Source organism: Protopterus annectens, chromosome 5.part0 (genome assembly GCF_019279795.1).
Source record: "Protopterus annectens isolate FY-2018-M chromosome 5.part0, PAN1.0, whole genome shotgun sequence".
In the NCBI taxonomy this organism is placed as follows: Eukaryota; Metazoa; Chordata; order Ceratodontiformes; family Protopteridae; genus Protopterus; species Protopterus annectens.
This window is the reverse complement of record NC_056735.1, coordinates 774,939,300-774,964,024: the sequence shown is the minus strand read 5'-3', so window position 1 is coordinate 774,964,024 and position 24,725 is coordinate 774,939,300. Positions and strand designations below refer to the sequence as shown.

The window sequence follows — 24,725 nt, the reverse complement described above, 5'->3', positions numbered from 1 at the left end:
TGTTGTGTGTTCGTTGACAGCTACCTACAGTATACTATTTCTGAGTAATGTTTATGAAGGTTGACTGAAAATGTAATTTTTTTCTTGTGGTGTATATGTTGTTTTTCATTGCAAAAGGTGTTATTACAATGCAGAGTCTTTATTTGGTATCTACATTTTTGTTTGAGTAAGTCTTCAGTAATAAAAGTTTGTGCTTGTGGCTTGTGCAGTGAGTGGAAAGGATCTTTTGCCAGTTCACTAACCTGGTTAAGGAGCACAGAAATAAATAACTGCCCAAAAAAAATATATATATATATCTATATAAACTTGTCCCTGCAATACATTTAAGTTGATGCTGAACACAGTATCTAACTGCAGTAGGATGCAAGGACATTTCTATGAGTGCTTAAAGAATGTATTCTCTAAGCTGTTGTAGAAAGACAAATGTACAAAGAAAATTTCCTGATGTTTGCCTGCCAGATGCTGTCCTCTGCCTAGGACTATCAGGAATACGGGTTCTCATGGCTTTTATCATTATGATCATCCCCTGGGCCAGACTTTACATGAGGAAATTCTAAGAGGTCAGTCTGGCCTCAGCATCAACAGCCTTTACTCTTTCAGACTGCAGTGCTGGGATTTGGGAGAAGGGAAGTGGTGGGCAGACCTAGTATCTCTTGACCTGTCTCTCCCCTTCTGCCTTCAACCTCCTAGTCAGTCTGTCACAATCAATGCTTCTAACTTTGTTTGGAGTATTATATCAAAAGGATTGCAAGTGCCAGGTATGTGGAAAAAAAGACAGACAGCTGCTAACATCTCTGAAATTTACATGCTTTTATCAATGCTCTTAAGGCCTTGAGTCATCTCTGGTCTCCAGGACCTCAGCAACTTAGTACAGCTTATCTTTAGAGAGTTCTCACGATTGCTTTGGAGATAGCATATCATCTCATTTGACTCTTCAGACTTCATGTATTCAGTTAGAGCAAGTCATTTCCAGGCAAAGTTGGGGCGTACTCAGCCAAAGCCTTGGCTTCTTCTGTGCCTTTTTTTTGGAAAGTGGTGGACTCGAAGTTTTGTTCAAGCAGTAACTCTTCCTCTGTTTATTCTTTACAGAGCACTATAGAATGGATTCCTGTTCAAGGTCCAGAACTAACTTGTTTGGAACTATTTTTCAGGGGCTCCCAGATTCATAAATATCTTCATCCTCCCTGTTTTTATAAGCCATGGTTTTCTAGCCAAATATCTTAGGCTGAGACAACAGTGATCAAATGTTGAACGTAGTTCCGCTTATAAAAATGCACTTCAGCAGATGTTGTAATCAATCACCATTGTAGTAGCCATCCCATCCCACTATCCCCTTCTATTGGTTTATCTGTTTTTGCCAGGGTGTAGATGTATGTACTCCTTGTTATGTATGTTCTTACATACATTGACATTTTTTCTTAGTATTTACCTTTTAGGGCTCTAGCCCCCCCCCCCCCTTCTTTTTGAGGCAAAAAAGCTCTAGAGCTTTTTGGTGCTCTTACTGACTTTTATATGGAACCCTTTGAAAAACTGATGAGTTGGTCATATCCTTGGCAAGATGTAACACAGAAAATTTAAGCTACTGCAACAGTGACCAATTAGAAAATCTACTGTTATGCTAAGTTCCTCTTAAACAACTATACTTTCCTATTTGCTTTACATTCTTCTTCTGATGTCCTGAGATTCACACATTGTCCAGTTGCTCTTATTCTCTTGGGACTAGGAACTTAACTTGTCTCTAAAACATAGGTAGAGGCAAGTGACCTGTATTCTACTTGAACTCTGTGGGACAGCATTTTTGTATTCCTTGTGCAATGCTACCAGGCTACCAGTAAGTACTTTTTTGCAACCGTCCAGTGTTGTAAGCATTTTATTTTTGTTGGTAAGACACAGCTGTTGGGACATATGCATTGCATTGTATACAACAGCATATTTCCTTGTGGACGTAATGTAAAGAGTTCAGTGTCTTGTGAAAAAGAAAAAAAAAATGTACCGAACATTTTTGACATTTTATGTCTGTACTATTTTGTTTGCATTATTAGATCTGAGGGTATTAAGGTACCATTTATACGTGTTTTAGAAGAGTTTAATAACTTGTTAATGTCACTGAATTATTAGTGAAAGGTGTGTTCACATGATGTACAATTTTAGTATGGGCTTGGTTTACTTTGACAAGCCTTTATGTTGGTAAAACAGCATGTGACATGCATTGTTGTTTTAAGCTGCATTGCCATTAATTCTTTTGTATTTCAGAGTACTTTGTGTTTCTATAGTGAGAAATTATGCTGTGTTTCTGGCATGCTGTTACTGTACAAGGCTTCCGAGATATCTTAAGCTGAAAGAAATAATGAGAGGTGTAGGTTTGATGAATAAAATTACTTCTGAGTCTCTCCAGTCCATTGTAAACAGTAGATCAGTCTGTGTCTTGGGATAGCTGCATGGAGGGGACAATAAGTTAATGATGGTTATACAATTGTACAACTCCTGCAGAAGAAAAGATCAAAACTGAAAAAAATAAAGCATGGCACAGAATTATATCTTGTCACTGGAATGCATATTTGTAGATTGCAAGACACCGAGACTTGATATCCCTCATTTTGGGGGCCCACCTCTAGTAAGAAGAATCTGCTGTTTGTGGGAGTATTCCAAAAAAGCAGAGTTAATGGGAAGTTTACATCCTCCTCAGTATCCCTGCAGTGAGTGTATTTCTTTGTAGTCTAATTCCTCTACTAATGGCGGCATGAGCAGTTGTGTCACTACAAGGATCATCTATGCCCTATATGTCTGCATGTATACCGTCCCACTCCTATTCACAAGGGGTACCATCACTGCCTTTGCTGGCCATACCCATCCATGTATTCAATGCACTGTCTTACAATGTACTGATGAGCCTCTGTTCTCTAGCCAGTGCTTTGTCATTAGAGCAGTGAATGGGAACCTCATGTTGGAGCATGATTTTAAAAAAGAATAGTTAGAAAGTGCTGCAGCCGTGGTAAAAATGGTAATTCACTTAAAGTATTACTTTTGATATCAAAGTCACACAATATTAACAAATATATAAATCACTGGAAGCCATATAGTTGTTTTGAGGATGTTGGTGTGTTAGTTTTGTATCTTCTCTACATAGGAGTAACATAGAGTTGTCTTAGCAGAAGGTAACGTTTTACATCATGACGGTATTTTGTCACTGCTGTCAGGTGCTATTGTATATGAATTGTAGATGCCCAGACTGTCACTCAGTTCTTTTTTTTTTTGCATTCCCTTTTACAGTGATGTTTCACATTACACCACTGCTTTTGCAGCTAAACAACAAAGCTGATGTTATTTTGTACTAGGTTATTGATGCTGAATCAGGGATATTTTACTTGTCTAAGACATACCTCTGTTAAACTTGTAAGAATTTTAAAGTGAACAATAAAATTTTCATTTTGATCAATGTAGCAACCCATACAGAAGCATGAATCTTGTGGATTTTACCACATTAGAGGAATACCCCCAAAACATCTTAAATATTTTCATATTACCGCTGTTCCCTTTTGATGTTTGTACGAAATCTGCTTTAAGCAGTCTTTGTACTTTACATTTCATTCTGCTTTCTGATGCTGTATATCTTCTTGACACGAAATCTGAAATGCACAATTTTGTGATTTTTGAGCTAATTTGTTGACAAATTTCTTGTTGGCTAGCCTATGGAAAACCATCAGAATGAATAGAAAGTAGGATTTTATGCAAGTTCACTGAAATACTTTTCCATACCTCAAAAAATCAAATATATACATGCATACATGTACATATATGTGTGTGTGTTTGTATATTTATATCTATATATATATGTGAATAACTCTGTCTATTCTAATAATCATTTTTCCACCATAGTCAGTAAAGCCTTCCAACTGGCCCAATTAATTTCCAAGGGAATATGTTCAAGTTCCATATAACGTTTCCTACCACTGTGTTCTTCCTTTAGCAGACACATCATTGAATACAGTGCCCCCTTTGGTATATACAAATCAAAGAATATCACACAACTGGCATGGCCCCAATGAGTTCTAACCACGGAAATTACATTTATTACATCTATTTTACCAGGATTGTAATCATTTTCACTGTTGTTCTTATTTTCATTCAGTGGAATAGTACTGCTCAACATTCCTTGTTCTGCGTATTAATATTTTCTTTGTATGTAATTATTGTGGAACTTTTCTCGCTGGGTCTCCACTGAAAATATGCTCATTCTAGGCCCAGTGGGCTTTCCCAGTTAACAAATGCAATAAGTAAATAAATCGGAGGTCTTACATCCTTCGTCAGCCTTGATAGCTTAGCACAACTGTCCTTATGCTTAGTAGCGTAGGGGTTGCTGGGAGGTAACCCGCGTCTTGCTTTTTGAGCCATGAAAGAGACTGCCCTTTTTGACCGTCTGTTTCAATGCAAAACCAATGGCTCCTCAACCCCCCACACTTCGGAACTAAATCTGCACTAACAAATAAACAAGACTCACAAGAGATGCAGGTTTCTAAGTCCGAGTGCATTCATAGCCAGTGGAATAAGTAATACTTGGGCTGCCTTTACCAGTCTTTATAACTGGATGGGTAGATGCAAGTTTAGACACAAATTTTACACCAGGGTTATTGTCATTTCCATGTCGGTACACAAATACAAGAGTCTTCGTGGGTTCTGTTTAAGTAACTTTATTCCATGTAAACACATGATTATGAAAACTTGTTAACTTTGACAAAGGTAAATTGTATGCAAACTAACTACTATGATTATGCATGTTCACTCACAGGCTGCTTCTATAAAATGTCACTAGGGGTGGCACATTTCTGGAATACGTGCATGCACAGCCTCACATGCTTCTTAAAGACATAGCACACACACATTATACTCTGATCTACATCCTCCCTCTTTGAGAAATAGATCATGCAATTTGTCATCAGATTATTTAGCATGCAGAAATCACAGGTAATCTAAAGACATGCATTATACAATACTAAGTACACACACACACACATATATATATATATATATATATATATATATATATATATATATATATATATATTTATATATATATATATATATATATATATATGTATGTGTGTGTGTGTGTGTATGTGTGTGTATACAGTCAAGTCCATGTTGCTGTGCATTTCACACTAGGCTTAGAAACTCATCCATGATATTGTGTGACATAAAATTGGGAATCAGATTTAGCAGCTAGGACAATCTCTTCAAAATGCGGAATGCTCGAATCACTGTCTGGAACAGAATCAGACTTTTGAACATATTCAGGTCTGGAAACAATGTCTGAGTCTTTGTTTGGGAATTTGCATCACAGCTACATTGTGACTGCAATGATGATGATGATTTAGAGTTTGCATCACAGATACAATGTTGTGATTGCAATGATGATGATGATTTAGAGTTTGCATCACAGATACAATGTTGTGATTGCAATGATGATGATTCTGATACAGGAAGAAGATGTGTACAATTCATCCTATATTCAACACCCTCTGAGCTTACCAAATAGGATTTTGGCTCGGCACAAATGCCTGTAATCTGTCTTATTTGATCAAATCCTTTCATTTTCAGAATTCTCACTGTCTCTCCTTCCCTCAACGAATGAAGAAATTTGCTCGACTTGTCATAACTAGATTTCTGGATATCATACTTCTTAAACAATTGGGCCTTGATGGTTTTATTGTTCTAGGATTTAGGCTTCAACAAACTGGATGGAATAGGTAGCGTAGTTCTAGTTTGTCTGGAAAATGGTCTTTGAGCAGGTGAGCCAAGAATATCATCATGAGGTATGTTTCTGAGATTAAATAAATTCAAAAATATACCAGTATTGTCATGCTTTGACTTTTCAAGCAATTGCTTTGCACTTTGTACAGCTCGTTCAGCAAGACCATTGGACTGTGGATACTCAGGACTGCTAGTAACATGTACAAAGCCCCATTCTCTTTCAAAATTCTGAAACAACTGGCTAGTAAATTGAGTACCATTGTCAGAATAAAGTTTGTGAGGAACTGAGAAATGACGTATTAACTTGGTGATAACAGCTGTTGAGATTAAGTCTGGTAGTAAATCAATCTCAAACCAGTTTGAATAAGAGTCTACCAAAACTAAATAGTGTTGATTGTTCCACTTGAAGATAGCAGCTACAGTAGACCAAGGTAGTTTGCATATAGGATTCAACTGTAGAGGTTCTTTCTGCAAATGTGCTCTGGTACTATTACACACTGAACAAGGAGAAATTACACTGTCAATGTCTTTGGACAATGAACGCCAAAATACTAATTCTCTTGCTCTTCTCTTTGCGGTTAATAAACCTGGATGTCCACGATGAAAAATTTTAATGTATTCATGCTGTATGGAAGCAGTAGCAATAAGTTTAGGACCTTTGTAAATAATGCCATCTTTCAAGAACAGTTCATCTCTGTAAGGAAAGTACTGTTGCACTTCACTTGAAACACTTGATTACTTTGGTGGGCAACCAACAGAGATGTAGTAAATAAGCTTTTGCAAAACTGGATAAGTCATAGTGTGGTCTCTCAATTCGTCTAGTCTAGTGGTGGAAAAATTATGCACTGACATAACATCAAAGTCAAATGTTTCAGCTTCAAGTCATTTTGTCATACTTCTCAGCATCAACTCTTTCTCTAAGTACTGATACACCATCCACATAGAAAGCTGACTGTTTCGGTACTACTTGATCAACTTGCTTTTTTGTGCAATCTTTCTTTACAGCGGAGTGGCGCTGTTGACCAAATGCTAAACACTTCTCCCTTTCAGACTCATGATTTGCATCACAGTTGCGACAGTTAACAATAAAGCTAGGCATGGGCTTTGTTGATTCACATTTGTGTTGCACTGGAACAGCAGTGGAGCTTGCATTTTTCCTAGAACTTTCTGGAAAACTCTGCACCTTCTTTGGAAACTCTGGCAGTTCCTTGTTTAGGCCCGTTTCTGCTTGCCCCGCATTGCATGCTATCTACGTTTGCTCTGAACCCATGCTCTTTTCACTTGTAAGCATATTTGTATGTCTTTCAGTGACCTCAAGGATCTGACAAATCTCTATTGCTTTACTTAATGTCAGATCACTGTCTTGAAGCAAAATCTTTCTCACTGCAGCACTGCTGATACCACATACACGTTTGTCCTTTATCAGCTCATCTTTTAAATCACCAACCCGACAAGTCTTTGCTCTATTTCTTAAGTCAGTTATGGAAGTTGCAAATGTTTCCCCTGGCTTCTGGTTCCTTGTGTAGAATAAATGCCTCTCATGTTCATCTGCAGGTTGCACATTTCTCTGAACTTGCGCTTCAAACACTCAGGGTCCTTCCTTGATTCAGCTGGCACAACAATATGGTGGTCAGCACCTTCACCCTCATGCACTGCTGGTGCATACACAATGAACGCTCTCTTTCTGTGGCCGCAGATGCTGCCAGGTTTAGCAAAATGAACACTCTAGTATTTGCATCTTTATCTCCATAAGCTGCTTATGTAAAAATGTCATACTCTTGCTCAAATATTTTCCAGTTCTCTGCAATATTCTGATCAAACACAAGTGGTTGAGGTTTTTGAACTCCATCTGCCATATTAATACATTCCATGTAGGAGTCTTGCAATCTAGCATGAATAGACACACACACACATGTGCACAAGTAACTAGCATAAACACGATGCTTTGTTCTTTTATTATTTCTGTAATACTTGCTGTCTTTAAGCTTGCTTGAACTATGCGAATGAACAGCCTGGTAAAACTCTTGAACAAATGAACTTTGCAAAATAACGTCTTGGGCTTCTCGATGCTTTATGACACTCAGCAAAGTAGCTTTTCAAATTTCTATTGCTATGCCCCCCCACCCCCTAACTATATATACTAACTCCAGGATCGCACTACAGTGGGGGAAAGGGCATATACTTTTTACTTGCCTTACAGTACTCTACACAGTGCCAGTACTTCACTTCAGTGAAATGAGAGTTGGTGAAATGAATTTTAAGTAATTTGAGCTTTCAGCGATTTGGTCAGGGTAAATTAAAATGCAGTGAAATGTGCCTTTAATGAAAAAAGAGCGATACACACACACGCTCGCGCATATTTAATAGAAATTAACATTCAGAGTATTGAATGCAAAAAAATTGTCTAAAAATGTCAACCAGCTAAATGTTGAAAAACAGAGGGAAAAAATTTTTTTTTTTTTTTTTTCAGGAAGCATACCCCTTTGCACCCCCAACATTAATTAAATATACCAACTCCAAGATCATGCAACTATTGTCCACTCTTGGACTTTATTAAAAATCACCCAGCATTTGTCTTTCACAGCAAAGCAATTTAACGTAACAAAAGATGACATATTATTTTTCAATAAAAAAAAAATAGACTGAATGTGTCTATGTATGTATATCTATCTATATATATATTACAGAGAGAGAGAGAGATATCTCTGTTCTTGTCTCTATATATACACGTGTGTGTGTGTGTGTGTGTGTGTGTGTGTGTGTGTGTGTGTGTGTGTGTGTATATATATATATATATATATATATATATATATATATATATATATATATATATGTATATGTATGTGTGTATGTATACTGGCAAATCAACCTAAATCTTCTCTGCCCCCCCTCCATCTACTGCCAAAGATTACCCAAGAATCCTTTACCACCATCGAATCCTTATTAGCTGACTGACTCACAGCTAATACTCAACCCAAAAAAAACACAACTTATGTTATTTCATCCCACAAAAGCCATAGACCCCATTCCCCCCTTTAAAATGATCTCCTCTACAATGCCCTTATCTCACCATTCACACAGACCAAACTACTAGGGGTTATCATAGATATATGAAATTCGACAATCACAAACAATAACAAAAGTAGACAAAAAACTTGGAACCCTTTACTGATGCAAACACTACGTCACTGATAACAGTAAAGCCATGATTGCTAGAACTTCCCTAATTTCTACATTACTCCATACATCTGCCATACTAATTAGTCTAAACAAAGGTGAATTAAACAAACTAACCAACTGCTACGCAAAATCACAAAGTTTGCCACCAACTCAGCTTTCAGGACCCATTGGTGTCTAGCCGTCAGACAGTTATCCTGGCTGAAATTACCGAACTTGCTTATCTTTAACCAACTTACAACTGCCCACCAAATCCTATACCAGCCCCCAAAAAAACCCAGCCCTACAAGGCCTACTAAACCACTATACAAACAACCGTGTACTAAGATCCACCAACAAAACACTCATTGAAGTAACCAAAAGCAGGAATAGCTCAGGTTAACTGTCTGCCAAAGTAAATTCTGTACTTTAATCTATACTTGCTCTCCATGATCATAACTCTGATATCCCTGCTGTACCCCCACCTTCGCTAACACACCACTTGATTCAAATCTGAATGCAAACTTCCTACGTCATCCTTCTAGTTCGAGCTCACTACAGAAATTACTAATCATTTTCATCTACTGTATCAGTCTCTGACAGGTTGTTACATGGTATACATCCTGATTAACACCAGATTCTCCCAAAACTCTGCATTGGCAAAGTACCAAAGACTTATGTCTGTACATATATCTGTTGGTAATGGCCACCTATCTGCAATGTAAAATAGCTTTATCCTTTTCAGTTGTTCTCTTTTCTAAATTGTATACATATTGCTGTTTGCATATTACTTCATTTCAGCTGTCCTAGTAATGTCATGTATGTATAACAGCTATACCCATGTTTCTGATGTGACGATGCCTTGCAAGCCAGGTTTGGTACTTTGCCTAGTTTTATATACAGCAGGGGTGATAACCTCAAACGGATACTAGAAACAAAAAAGGACACTCGTGTTAGAGTAGAGGGCACTTTCAAATGTGAGAGTTGCAACATGTGCAGGCACATTGCCACTGGTTCGAGTTTCAAAATTGCTGGGTCTTCTTTCTCCACTGTTGGTAGATTCAACTGTAAATCTCGATCAGTTGTTTATTTAGCTTGCTGCCAGTCTTGCCCAGCATTTTATGTGGGCAAGACTGACAGAGGTTTTAACGAAAGAATCTATGAGCATTTATATTGTATTAGGAAAAATAAGTGTGAAAACGCTTTGGTGAAACATGTTAATGACCACCCTCAGCACAGTTTTACTTTTAGGGTGTTAGGACAGGTTCCCTTCGACATCAGGGGGGGTCCTTTCCAACTATTATTGAGCGCCTAGAAGTGATTTGGCAGCTGAAGCTCTGTTCATATAGACCTCCTGGTCTTAACGACAGAGTAAGTTTATCTTGCATTTTGAAACTCTGAAGTATGCAGAGGTAATTTTATTATTTTTACTCTTCATTCATGATTTATTATTTTTCATGTTTTATTTCTTATTTTTCATTATCAAATCAGTTCCATTTATTATGTTTCGTTTTTTTGGTTTTAAATATTTTATGTTTAGACACATTTTCATTGACAATTTTTCATTTTATTTTGGTCAGTTTGATTTCAAAACACAATTTGTAAAGACCTGATTTTTGTATGCAGTAGCACTTTAAGAAGCTTTGAGATCAGCTTTTTCCCACACATTGATGTCAGCGAGTTTTAACCAGCCGGTTGGTCCATTCAAATGTACCATGTGTTGTTAATTGTGTATTTAAGGAGTTTTTTTTACATTTGTTACCTTTTGAAGTTTGTCTGAAGAAGTTCAGTTTTCTTGAACAAAAAGTGGATGTTAATAAAGCACTTAATATTGGACTCTTTGCTGCTGGTTCTGCTGACGTGGATTTTGTTTTATTTATCTTTGTTTTATTTATATACCCATGTTTCTGTTTTTTTTCTACATACCTGTATTTTTATGTACTGTTTATAAGTCTACTGTTTGTGTGTTAATGGACCTTTTCTTCCCAGGCCTCCGCTGGAAATGGGCTTTTTGCCCAGTTGGACTCTCCCGGTAAACAAATGTAAAATAAAATAAATACATAAATATGTATCTGTATATAAATATATATGGGGAAATGAGTATGGTTGAATCAAGGCTTGATTGACATTTGTTAAGTTGACACAATTTAGTCTACAGGTGTGTCAGATTGCACAGTTTTCGGGGTTGGGGAATAAGCCCTTTCTCTGCTATAGTGTGAACTTTGAGTTAATATATGTAATTAGCATGGGATGTGGGGATTTGTAGCCCCCCACTTGGGGATTTAGAGACCCTACTGTCCTGCAAAAAATATTCTTTGTTGTTTTTTGTTTTTTTTTTTATTTTTTTAATTTTAATTTTGTGCTCTGTGCATGTATATTGACATGTTGACATTTGCATTGTTGACGTTTTGTGGTCAATATTAAGTATATTGACTTTGGGTCTGTCAACTATATTCAGTAGCGCTATATATATATATATATATATATATATATATATATATATATATATATATATATATATATAAGTTCTTCCCTTTTTTGTACTGAACTGTGATTCAGACTGTGTTGATATTTCTAAGTGTGCTATGTAATGCATTCCTTTTGCTGATATTTGTTGTTACATTGTCATATGAGTTCAGTTTCCGTTTATGTGGGGTTTAACAAACGGATTGCCTGAAGATGTGTTGATTGTTAAGTTTTATTTCCATTGTGACTAATTTGTCTTTATTTTTTTCTAGTTTGAGCTGCCTTTACAGTGTTTTATGGGGACTTACCATAATTTCTGCAGCTACTCAAATTAATCTCTTCATTTCTGGCATCCTGACAAGAATTTTAATCAGAGCTATAGCAAGAGAATTTGGTAATCTGGGGAGCACACCCAATTTGGTTCCCACTCTTAGTGTCTAGGTGTCATTGCCCGATACCTTGTAAAATGTTAAACATTTTAATAGCAGTTTGATAGTTTATAAGCTGTCTGCAAGTTATCAAAATTGTGATTTCTTAATGTTTAACTACCTTAAAAAAGCAGGACAGTTGCACCATTTACAAGCTGTATATAAAGCGGTTATGATAGCTTACTTTAGAAGTTATATACTGTCAGAGTTTTGTTTTTTAAACATTCAGTATCCCTGCAAATTTGTCTCAGGCAAATGTCCTGCAAATCTCACTCTTGCTATGGCGTTGACCTTGTTTGTATTCTGAAGATTGTACACCCTGGCTTGGGGATGTTGAGTTATAACTGATCGCTGGGTGTTTTGTTGCCTGACTGAAGTTGTTCATTTTCCTCTTGTTACTACTGACCTCCTTGTTGAGCATTTGACTTGGAAATTTACATGAAGACTTTTAGCGGGTCATTTTGGGCTTACCTTGGACGGTTTCTAGGCCAGAGCTTATAGCTGGATTTAGAGGAGCGACAGAAATCTGTTTTGAACTTGTCTGCATTTTTATCCGGTTGACTTGGAATTATGTTGTTTTGTTTATTGCTTTGCAAATCCCTGTTTTCTGTTCTTGAAGCATCCTATTGAGTTATTTTATAAATTCATAAATATTATGTTTTATAGCTATTTACTTTTCATAATTATTATTTCCTGATTTTTCATATTTTGTATGTATTAGTTCAGTAGTTTCTATGTACTCAGGGCTAATTTGCTTGAAAACCTATTCCAGATTTGGCTATTTTTGTCTATTTCATTGTTCATACCTGTGTAATTTTATTTTGTAAAATGTGTTTATGAAACGAGCACAAAATTACAATTGAGGTTTGTTACATCATATATGAAGATAACACAAAAAATTACAATTTACAAAGATAGTGAGATCGGTACTTGGAGTTTTAGGTTCATAGGTGAATATTAGGCTAACTGCCATGAAGGGCCATTTTAAGCCAAGCCAATAACCCAAGGCCAGAATCAGTGTAGACTTTTTGTCTTTGAAGTGAGTATTTTAACCATTATGCCAAACCCACCCACTAAAACATATGTTACATCTTAATATGCTTGCTTTCTCTAGTATTAACTTCCATGTATGTAACCATTGTAACCCACCTGGTTGTACATAAGTGAATACTAGGCTAACTGTCTTGAAAGGCCATTTCAAGCCTAGCCAATAACTGTAGCTGCTGTGTTATAGCTTGCAATGTATGTTGGTGACTACAAACTAGTTATTACAGTTACCTCCACTAAGGAAGTGTAAAAGCTTCAGAAAAGTTTAAATAAAATCAGTACTTGGTACAGTAGTAATAGTGTCATCCTTACTTCCACTAAATGTATATTTGCCAAGTTCAGGGAAAGGTTATGTTTTTGATTTCAGAATAAATGGGGACACATCAAAAGTACCAAGTGAAATGCCCACTGAAAGAATAATTATAGACCACCAATTAACATTCGAGCATTTTATTGAAACCAAAGCCAGAAAAGAAAGGCTTTCTTTGTAGTCTACCTTATACTTGGAGGTGTAACCACGTGGGAAGCAGTTATACCCCAGTATGTGTCTTTGTCAGGCCAGCTGTAGACAATTACACTACATTATGCAACCTAAACACACGTCACTTGATTCAGCTCAGAAAGTTCAAATATTCTTAAAGTAAAGGAGCTGCAAAACATGAACTACATTGACAGAACAGCAGGAACTAGTTTTGCTTTTTGTTTAGAACCAATACTAGTTGAGAGATCACAAGGACTGTAAGGTGGTGAGCTATGCACACCTTTAAGTAAACAATCTTAAAATGTTCTTACCATCATTTGCAAGCATTTAATAGTGCTCACCTCCCAAATTGTATCCTACAAACTTTATAGAGGGGGACCTAGGCGTGATAGGTATTACCACAGCTGATTGACTTCTATTTGAAAAATTGCACCTGCACGATACATTGATCAGAACCAGCCCAACATCCAGTATTCCTGTAATTAAAATTAGCAAAGGTTTAAAAACAATCAAAGCAGGGCATGTTGATTGTACAATAATTACCAAATCATCCCTGGACAAATGACCATATGCAGTAGCATTAAGGACCTTGGCATTGAAAATAATATCGATGGGTACATATGTACATGGACAACCGAAAATGTCAATGTGAGAATAGTACTTAAGCAAAGGCATAAAACCATCAGCTTGGTAACAAAATGCATGAATATAAAAGCACACACTTAAATGTATTTACGTTATGGCTGTTGCAACACAGTCTGCATGTTGCCTCATGTTGTCAGTTGTTAGTAACCCACCTGGAAGTCGGCGCTAAAGAATATATTATAACGTAAAAGAGATTTTAGCATTCCACCAGTAGTTTTCTTCAGTAACACTGTACTTTGGAAGATAAGGATGTGACTCTCGCATCTCCTTTATCAGTTATTATTTCTCTAGGTTGGACTCTTTTTCTTTGTGCTCTGTTCTGTAAATGTGACGTAACTGAGAGAGAGAGATTGTTTATTTAATGTTATCGATTTAGGGTGTTGTGAGACTGCTCCCTATCTATTTATTTATTTTTGGTAAAAGGCTAGGCATGCAAATTTTTCCCTCACTAACAAAGGAGAGTTTTATGTTCCATTACACTGATGTGTTAAATATGCCATGCTTTACATAGACTTGTCATTCAGGTTGCTACAGAGGTGAGTAATACCCTGAGAACTCTGGTACTGATGTCTTTTCTGTATTACTTTCAAGCTGTTAATTCTTTTCATGTTACAAGACAGCCAGGAATAATCATTATTATAAAAGACAGGGTAATTATATGTAGGCATTAAGCTGCACTGTTTGTAACCTACACAAACATGACATAAAACCGCACCCTGTGATCTGTCGTATGTTTCACTAGTTTTGATGAAAGCATGGGCATCACTATTCTTCAACTGACGTTTTATTTGACTGATAGAAAATTTAAGGAGACAGTGAAATACTATGCATAGAGATGACTCTGTGCAGTTAGATAAACTGTAGCAGTTTAAAATGTTCTTAGGGCTTTCATTATAATTTGGGAACAAGTACTATACTGAAATACACATGGCCAGAATGTTGCTTGTTCTACTTTGTGCCATGTATATGTTATGCAGTTCATGAGTCCATTTCTTTTTGCTATTATCATTGTTGTTATTATTTTTGCTCATTTATTAACCAGGTAAACCCACTCCCCCAGTTGTCCCTTTTCAGGAGTGAACTTTTAGCATTCGCTGGTTGAGTGAGTCGCTCAGAGTTTCCTTAGCAGGCAAGTAGAGACAGTAGGATTCAAATTAAGGACTGCAGGATGAAGTTCATTAACAGCTGAAAGCCTTAGCCAGCATTATTTGCATTGCAAAGAAAGTGACACATTTTTGCTGCAAAATAAGTTTAGAAGTATAGCCAGTCATAGCTTTGTTACTAATTGTATTTTTTTAAGATGCTGTTATGCATACTACCTAGGAGCAAGTCATGAACTTAAACAGGCACACTTCACATTTCCCAGGCTGAGTGCTTCCACAAACAACTGGTCAAAACTTTCCCAAGAGTTTAAGTGAAAATGTAAACTGTAGCTGTATTACCTATTGTTACAGCTATCATCAGGTTATTCCTTTTTGTTAGGGTATGACCCTTTTTTCAATAATCCATATACCTGAAGCATGGATGTCGTTACATATATTTTATAAACAACAATTATATTACCCTTAGCTAGTCTATAATTTATGGAATAAAGAGACAATATTTCCTGTCTTTTCTTGCATTCAACATCTCTCCTTCCTTTAACCTGCCTAGTCTAAGTTCTCTGGACATTTTGTAAACTTCTTAACTAGTAACAAAAGGATGCCCAAAATTCAAGACATGGCTTTATATAATGGAATCAGTACTTTCTTATCTGTACTAATAATGGGTCTAAGAATGTTTTTGATATCATATTATACCATGACCCCCCCAAAACGTGCACGCTGATTGGCCAGCGTGCGCATTGTAAATCGAGTTATACTAATGGAAAAAGGTCCGGTCGCCCGGACTTTTTTCCATTAGTATAACTCTACTTTTAAAACAATGTCTCGCTATGTTAAATGGGTTTAACATAGCGAGACAGCTTTAAAATAAGCAACGAAGATCTCCGTTGCTTATTTTAAAGCTGTCTCGCTATGCTAAACCCATTTAACATAGCGAGACAGGTTTAAAGCAACGGAGAAAACAAGATCTCCGTTGCTTTTTATTCGCTATGTTAAATGGGTTTAACATGGCGAGACAGTTTTAAAATAAGCAACGGACATCTCCGTTGCTTATTTTAAAACTGTCTCGCTATGTTAAACCCATTTAACATAGCGAAAATAGTAAAAAAAAAAGCAACGGAGATCTTGCTTTCTCCGTTTTGCTCAACTCTGATGTACCGCGCAGGCGCAGTACATCAGAACTGCCGCGGATGCCAGACATCTGCGGAAGGGCAGTAAACAGGCATTATACTATGCCATTATTTAAGAAAAGTAATAGTTTATTTTCTTAAATAAAGTCATGGTATAATAGCAATAACCCACTTCTGGGTGTGGGTAATGCTGTATTTACTCACGGTTGGCTTTGTTTGGTCCCTCGGCCGCCTTGGGACCAAACCACGCCAACCGTGGGTAAATCCAGCATTACCCACACCCAGGCATGGGTTATTGCTATAATAAGATCTTCTAAGTATTTCCAGCAAGTTAAACCCAAAATTGAGTTTGCTTTTAATTTTAATACCCAAGTTCTGTATTACCTCTGTTTCTTCTAACAACCATTCATAGCATTTCGGTAACATGGGTTAGCATTGCTAAAATGCAAAACGCTAGTTATCTCAACATTAAACTCTATATGAGATGTGATAGCCCAGGATTCCAGATTCTCAAAGTAACTTTCATCCTATATTGCACCCAGCTGAGGTAAGTACTAACCCATTTTTTTGTATTATTTGCATATTTACTTAGACAGATTTTATTAGCTGGAAGGAGACTTGATGTAAATATTGTAATATCAGACCTGGGGAATACATGAGGAAAATGACTTCTTGTCTGAAAATATATTACCTGTTCTTACCATATAACATATATGTCTTAACCAGTCATTTACCCATCTGACCATGTACCTGCTTATATTATTTTCAACCATTACTGACACACACATATGTTGTACCACATTAAATGCCTCAGGGAAATCTAACTAGACAGCATCAGCAAATAATCCTATAGCCATGGCTTCCCAAAGAGACTGGTAAAAGCTCAGTAGATTTGTTTCACATGAGCATCCTGGGACAAAACCATGCTGACTTAGGTCCAACTTAAAATCCAGAGTCGTCGTCTTCTTTCGACTTTTCCCAGTTAGGGGTCGCCACAGCGGACCATCTGTCTGCTCATGATTGGCAGTGGAGTTTTATGGTGTCGAGTTGCCAGCCCGGCACCCAAGGCACACACACACACTCACACCTAGGGCCAATTTAGAGTGTCCAATCCACCTACTGCATGTCTTTGGGATGTGGGAGGAAACCGGAGCACCCGGAGGAAACCCACGCGACCACAGGGAGGGACATGCAGACTCCGCACAGAAGGCACCCCAGCTGAGAATCGAACCAGAGAACCTCTTGCTGTAAGGCAGCAACGCTAACCGCTGCACACCACGGCTGCCCAACTTAAAATCCAGAGTACTTAAAATCCAGAGTATTAACAAATATCTCTAATGGAGCTTTTCAAAATGTTTACATAAAAATAAATGTTAAACTTACAGGTCTATGATTCTTGACAATAGATGCAGTACATCCCTTAGTCATCTTTTCACGTTTTTGTGCATAAGTTGTGATTAAGGATTCCTGAAAGAGGTGCAAAAGACACTGGATGGTGTACTAACCAGTAAACCCCAGGAGAAAAAATGTTTAGACTTTTGCATCCTGCAGCTTATAAAAAGGCCTAATTGTTTTGATAACCTTTTACATTATTTTTGGCCTTGCTTACAACCTGGGAGGAATATATCCAGAAAAAATGCTCCACTTTTGTCTTTTATCTTTAATTAGGTGATCTAAGAAAAGCTTAGTCTGAATGTTGGAGTCTGTTACAGGAATATCTCCAATTATAATGTTGGAATTAGATTGTGCTTCCTTCCTAAATTGCGGTTGATGCTTAAAATATGCTTTCTTCTTATCTTTGGTATGATAAGCTTAGTTTGCCTTATATCTACTTCTCATAGACCTTGTAGATTCTCAGACTCCACTTATTTTCTACTGTTGCCATTACTTAGATTCAACTTACATTTCTCCAGTGACATTTTTCTTCCCAGCTTTCTCTGTTAACTTAAATCACTCTCATGTAGTTTGTTTGATGCCACTGTTAGGATTCAGTGAAGTACAAATAAGTCTTCTAAAATTGTACAATAATGCAGTAACTGGCTGGGAAAAGTATACATTTTTCCAAAAACGTTAGTTTTTCTGTCTAATCTGAGTCTATGTAGTATTTCAGGAAGGAGAACAAAGTAGCCATTATGCAGATTGTTTGAAATGGAATATATGATTTATAAACCCAGCATGCTTGAGTCCCACTTGCAATTTTAATTAAGTAAAGCATGTATATTATAAGGTATGGTGATCCTACCTTATCTCTAACTGCTTAAAAAGTTCTACATTCTCATGGCAAATAGAACACAATGGGGGTAAATATCCTGGTAGTTTGTTTGTTTGTTTTATTTATTGACTGGGAAAGTCCACTGGGTCAGAAACCCATTTTTAGTGGAGGCCCAGGGAGAAAAGCTCCACAATGAATAAAATAACATCAGATGACAGAAGATAGGTAGTTGTAAAATTTTAGAAAGAAAGGCTTTAAACTATATAAGAAATATAGACAACAATTATCACATTATAGCAAACATTTATTTTTTACAAATACTGTAGCACCTTGTTTAACACAGAGGTGAAGGTAAAGACATTTCGTAGAAAAAATAAATTATATTTAATTCATTTTAAGTAAATTGCATTAAAAACTGAGATATACACTAGTACCCACTCACTATATATGTTTTTTTTCATTTGGGAATGAGTTGGGGAGAAATAGGTAGATTGGTTGTAAGTGATTGGTTATAGCTTTGAATAGAGGGAGTAATAAGGAGAACATTATGGTGGTCTGGTATTAAGGGTGTAAGGACATGTGGGGTTGTTAAGATAGTAGCTTTTTAGTGAGGCTTTAAAAGCATTAAGAGAATCAATAAAGTAATAGATGTTGGTAGATCATTCCATAATTTAGTTACGGAATAGGGGTATAGGCTTTGTCCTGCTCTTTTGTTTGGTTTTGATATGATCAGAAGTTGTTTATTTGTGGACCGTAGATTTCTAGAGGGGTTATAGGATTGAAAGTAGAGCAGGGCATTTCTCAGGGTTGTATATTAGCTTGTGAGCCAGATTTAGTTGGGTGTAACTGAGGTATTGAGAGAATTCATGCCAATTAAGCATTTTGATAGGTTGGCAATGATTGGTACGGTGTTGCAAGCTGGAGGCAAATTTTGCAATTTTATAGTAGCAGCATTGTAGTTTATTAAAGAGAGATGAGTGAAAGTGTGTGAAGATGGGAGTACTGTAAAAGAGGGAGGGAAGTAGTAAAGACTTGGCCAGCTTGATTTTTGTGGGTCCACCCATGTACTTTTGATGCCTGTAGAGTTTACCTAGTTTGAAGTGAGTTCTTTTTATAGTGTTAGGAATGTGTTGCTCATTGGAGAGTTTATTGTCTATTGTTATACCAAATAGTTTTGCTGAGTGAACAACCCGAATTTCCGTTTTGTCTTGGGAGTAAATTTTAAAGTCTTGTGAGGTTAGTTTGATGGAGAAAATAAATAGTTCATTTTTTTGGCATTTAGAAGTAATTGAGAGTCATTAAGCCAGGTTTCTGTGGATTTGAAAGGTTTTTGGATTATTTTTAGGAGATCTTGAAAGTTGTTGTAGGAGGATATGATTATGGAGTCATCCACATATTGCACGAGTGTGATTTGAAGGGAAACTAGATGTAAACTGTTTATGAAAATATTAAAGAGCAGAGGTTTAAGGATTGACCCTTGGGTACTCCTGTTTTATTTAGCAGATAGGTTAGAACAAGTGGTAACACGTTCCTCTGTCAGGTGGTCAATATATTTTTTAAAATCTTTCCCAGCTAGTCTTTATAACAATGAACATATTTCTTCTTCGCAGTCCTGAGCATTTAATTTTTCTAAGATCTGAATAAGTTCAGCAATGTAAAACACCCTTTCTCACTAGGCACATCTGTGAGTTCCCAGCTATATAATTTAAGTAGCCACAAGTCAAACACAGGTGACCCTAGCTGATTATCAGTGAATGCATCACAAAGCAAAATTAGTTTTAACATTCTTGACCCAAGCAATGTCAAGAATGTTATCCATGCATGTAGGTTGTTTTATCACATGTTATCCATGCATGTAGGTTGTTTTATCACATGTATCTACCCTAACACCTGATACACATTTGTCAGGTCCCCTACCTCACCAACAAGGCTATATGAGTTATTTGGAGTACTAAAATCATTGGCTATGGTTTCATTTTTTTGTACACTATGCTGTTATTAAATATAACCAAAAGAATCCACAAGTATCCAGGCTGCAAAACAATTCCAATAATAAAGATGAGGAAGCCAGCCAGAAGGCTAAAACACAGTTTTAATCTAAAAATCTTGAAAGTAACAAATCCACTTGGTTAAGCACTTTTGTATACATTAAGACATCCTCAGAACCCCAAATTAGTTATATAACTGAGCCCATTTTGTCCCACAGTCCTTTGTTCTGAGAGTTTAAACAATACACCAGTAATAATACATGGTAATATGGCCAGTATTCTGTAATACCAAACTGCCCAGAGGAGTACCAAGGTCAGACAACACAACAGAGCACCTCATTACCACTGCAGGGTTGGGTTTTAACAAGAACCACCCAAACTGGAAATGAGCTTACATTTACAGTTTTTTCAAGCTTTTATTGTACTATATATTTTCTGTAGTAGTTTGATGTAAAGTAGTTAATCTGACAGAAAAGACTGTGCTTTAAGTAAACATTTAATGTAATGTCATTGTCAGTAAAGCTGTATGCATATGTGTGTGTATTTTATTTTAGTATTAAATAGCATACAAGAAAATATGAATAATTCACCTAATTAACAGACAAACTACACAGTAACATACGCACAAATGCAAAATAAAATATATAACAGTAAATTGCCCAACAACAGTATTGTAGCCTGCAGCTAGTTATGCAAGACAGCAAAGCCAAAACTGATCAGTAATATTTTATTTTGTAATACAGTTGTTTAAATAAAAATAAATATGTATATCATAAGTGAAATGTACAATAGTGCTAAATTCATCCCAGTGGGTTAATGTGCCAATTATTGACTAAATACAAAATATTAGACTTACAGACAAACTTTCGTTGATCCAACAGTTGTGAAGTATACCACACATAACATTTTTGTGTAAATTTTCTTGAATAACATAACATATGCTTGATATATCAGTTGCAACTTGAGTAACATTAGTTTGCTGTTTGATAAGCTGTGCAATTTCTGCTTTGTAGTGGTTATGGCACCCCTTTACCTACCTTAACCTTCAGTTTTGTAACAGATTGCTGCATAATGGCACAGTCATGGGTAAAGGATGGCTCAGTAGTCATTGTTTTCCATAAAAATTGTTACAAATAAGTCCTTATTGTACTACCTCCTTACTGATCAGTCATGTTAATTAAATCACAGGCACGCTGTTAATCTGTTCAGGTAAAATTGACTTAAATGTATTGGTCAAATTTGGAAGCATTCTTGTTTTAAAATTAATTTCATTCCTCTTTGCACTCCTCATGCTTTAGTTGCAAGAGATTTTGCAAACAATGAAGATGATAGTGTGCTTGATTTTGGTTTGACTGAGAGTCAGTTTTTCTCAATAATCAACCCCACAAAGTGATATAGTAGGTACTGTGTAATGATTTACATACAGCTGCAAAGCATTAGAGAAGTGTTAAAGGAGCAACTTCTTACTTACATTGTGGTTTCTCTAGTACATTATTTTGTGTTAAATGTCCTTCTATTCTCATGTTGCAGTATTCAAAACCCTTGGGTTATCCTCTGCTAGCTACCTGAACATCCGGCCAGTATACAAAAGCTTCTAGTCACTGTTAGGTACGTGGGACGTCTGACATTGGCCAAGGGAGCATGGGCAAAAGTGATGCCTGCACGCACCTTTCTTCAGAACTTCTGTGCCACCAGTCAAACATCAGCTCTTCCTGCCATACCTGCCGTCAAGTTATTTGAATTTAAAAGATAAGTACCTCATTGGGGGTGTTTTTCTGATTCTTTTGGGTCACTGCATGCCTGTTTAGGTTCATGTCATTCAGGAAAGTAAAGTCTAGGTGCAGACGACAGATTCCCCATAAGGATGCTGACAAGCTCTGCCTTTTCTGCTTAAAGCCTACACATGATCATCAAACTTCCGTGATCTGTCAGGCCTTTGTACCTAAGATACTCTGCAGTTGTCTGCACCACCATAATATTTACTTAGAAAACCCCCATCTTAAATGCCTGGCACTTGCAATGGAAGGGCCATCTGGTCAGACTGTAGAGCCACCCAAAAAGAAGACCAAATTATTCAGGTCTAAACTTGCTGCTGCACCTCCTCCACCTGACGTCCCTGCTGTGGTCAACGTTCACCTGGAGGAACATTTGGAATCTACGAAAATAGGCATAGCAGGTACCATTCGGGAAGCCGCAGAACCTAGGGTGGAAAGCACATCCGTGAAGGTCTTGCAGATGTCGGCTGCCACCAATGAGGGAAAACCTCAGCTTGTTACAGCTGTTCATACAGACTCTGCCACTACTTTAATGCAAACAGAATCTAGGCCCTCTTTTTGCCCTATGTCCTCTAGGCCTTCCCTGAAAAAGAAGCAAAAGACTAAACATGTCTCCCCCCTATAGAAAGCCAACCGGACTGGCAAGCCTTTTCCCAGAGTCTATGTAATACTTTTATGGCCCTAAGGCCTGCTGTGCTTGCTTCTTCACTGGCTACCCCCTCTCTTATTAGTCCCAGGCCTCAGGTCAAGGACACACTCCAACCTGAAGCTGAGGATTTTTCAGACTCCTCTTCGGAGGACTCTCTTTCCTATATGTCTCAGATGCCATACCTTCTTGGGTATGCTTCTCCAGAGGAGGACTCTGCTGAGACATGACTCTCCAGGAGAAGACCTCACCTTTGGTGAGACCATTTCAAAAATGAGAGAATATTTTAAGTGGGATTCCTCTGAAATATCAGAGGTCCAAAAAAGATACTATGATCTTTGCAGATGGACACAACTGCTCCTTCTGCCATTCCTCCGGTCTTGCCAACCTTCTTGGATGCTTTCAGTGCAACTTCTGTGAATCTTGATTCCCAACCACCTGCCCCTCGAAGGCCTGACAGATTCTATAAGGTGCCTGAAGGGGCAAAATTCCTGATTAAATGCCCTGTTGCAGATCCTGGCACTGTTTCAGTTTCTGCAGATAAACCATCCAGAGTGCTTCCCTCTACCTCTGTCCTTCCCACTGATAAGGACAGTAAAATAATGGAGTGCATTGGCAAAAAAGTTTACACTTCTGCTACCTTGGACTTTAGAGCAGTAAATTACCAGATGCATATGTCTAAATATTCCCTGGCCCTTTTGACTCAGGTCACCAAGCTTTTGGCAGATCTCCCTGACTCACCTCCCAAGGCTCAAATATCTAGCCTCATCTCATTGTCTTCTCAAGTCACAAGACATTCAATTAGATGCAGCTGTGATGCTGCAGAAGCTTCTGCCTCAGTCCTTAGAAGATACTCATGGTTAAGACTACAACCCTTACCTGATAATACTAGGGCAAAACTCCTGGATGCTCCCCTGGATAACTCTATCCTTTTTGGGACTAAAGTGGCTGAGCTATTCAAGACCCTTTAACAAAAGGGGAAGGAACTCCAGGACCTCAAACACTTGTTCTTCTCTCTTATCCCCAAATTTATTAGGAACTACCCCACCAAGACCCAGTTCATTAGGAAACACCCCCCCCCCCATTCTAAGAGCAGAAAGAGCACCAGGAAGTAGCAGACCCCTTCCAAGCCTGCTCAGACTCTTGCCCATAAACCTCAGTTTCAGGACAGGACAGGTAGTCTGTGGCTACCTGCCTTTACTGCCCACCCTCCCAGACTCCATTCCCCTATCCCTAAGGCTCTCTCACTGTCTTCCAGTTTGGCAAAGCATTACCTCAGACAGGTGGTTCATGTTCATTATAGAAAAGGGTTATTTCATGTCCTGGATCATCCCACCCTCTTTAAGAGGCATCCCACAGCCACCCAAAGACTAACTTTCCCTTTTCCAGCCAGTCATAGACAGCCTCCTCTCTCAATACAACCCATCCCCCTGGCAGAAAAGGGAAAGGGCTTTTACTCCAAACTCTTCCTAGCCACAAGGAAGGATGGACCGTGGAGACCTATCCTAGATCTCTCCCACCTCAACCTTTTCTTACAAACACCCACTTTTTGTATGCTTACTCTCTAGACCCTCTTTTCCTTGGTAATGCCTCTGGGATTTTTAGCCACCTTGGACATAAAGGATGCCTACCTACACATCCCTATAATGCTCAACTACAGGAACTTTACATTTTTCTGTGGGTTCCTCACATTTTTGGTTCTCTGCCTTGCCCTTTGGACTCTCTACAATTCCAGGAGTATTTACCAAGTGTCTAGCTCCAGTGATTGCTTATTGCAGGGTCCAAGGGACTCAAATTTTTCCATACTTGGATGACCTCCTGACACAGTCAGAATGTTCCAGATCCCTACACCACAAACTACACAGTTATCTCACTCCTGCAGGCACTAGGATTCAACATC

At 37.6% G+C, this 24,725-nt stretch overlaps 1 protein-coding gene across 1 annotated transcript in view; it reads left to right on the top strand.

Annotated features, from left to right (window-relative positions):
• Positions 1–24,725, top strand: part of EXPH5 (exophilin 5) — a 744,233-nt gene that overhangs the window by 185,675 nt on the left and 533,833 nt on the right. The window lies entirely within an intron of this gene.